The 615-nt window shown below is 24.1% G+C and overlaps 1 protein-coding gene across 1 annotated transcript in view; it reads right to left on the bottom strand.

Annotated features, from left to right (window-relative positions):
* LOC106683622 (uncharacterized) overlaps positions 1 to 615 on the bottom strand; it is a 51,961-nt gene that overhangs the window by 27,762 nt on the left and 23,584 nt on the right. The window lies entirely within an intron of this gene.

Here is a 615-nt window from a genome sequence, read left to right as displayed (position 1 = left end):
TTCTCTACATCCTGTATCATATCATTATGTCATTATGATCCAATTTACTGGTTGTATTTTTTTATACAGTTGTAAATATCAATAAATAAATAAAATTGAAAAAAAAAAAATTAACATATACAAACTTATACCAAATATGCTGGATTATAGGTTAGTTAAAAAAATTTAGTGATTGATTTATAGTTCTCAAGTTATGAAATGTAGGACTAAAAATATCATCAATCTACGGAAGCACGTAACAATGCGAAAGTGTATTTTCGTCAATGAACTTCGTGTTTATTAATAAGTTTACCTTACACACTAATTTTATTGATACTCAAAAGTTTACATATATAATTATGTATTATAGACGTATATAATATCTTGAGGAGGATCTGAGAGGGGGAATTTGGGAGAGTGAATTTGTCGATCAAATGAAAAAAAAAATTGTGAAATGGAAGGAACAAGAAAGGGGAAAAAAAAGGAATAAATTGAAATATTTGTATTTAGTGTGTAGACTGGAATTGATTATAAAAGAAAACTGTAGAAAAAAATTTATCAAAACAATTTTCTTTCTATTTTATTATATCATGTAAAAATATGTAATTTATATATGTAAAAGAAAACAAAATATTA

This window comes from Halyomorpha halys, unplaced genomic scaffold (genome assembly GCF_000696795.3).
Source record: "Halyomorpha halys isolate HHAL.00 unplaced genomic scaffold, Hhal_1.1 Scaffold1.1, whole genome shotgun sequence".
Lineage (NCBI taxonomy): Eukaryota > Metazoa > Arthropoda > Insecta > Hemiptera > Pentatomidae > Halyomorpha > Halyomorpha halys.
Note: the sequence above shows the minus strand (reverse complement) of the source record. Positions and strands in the feature narration are given on the sequence as shown.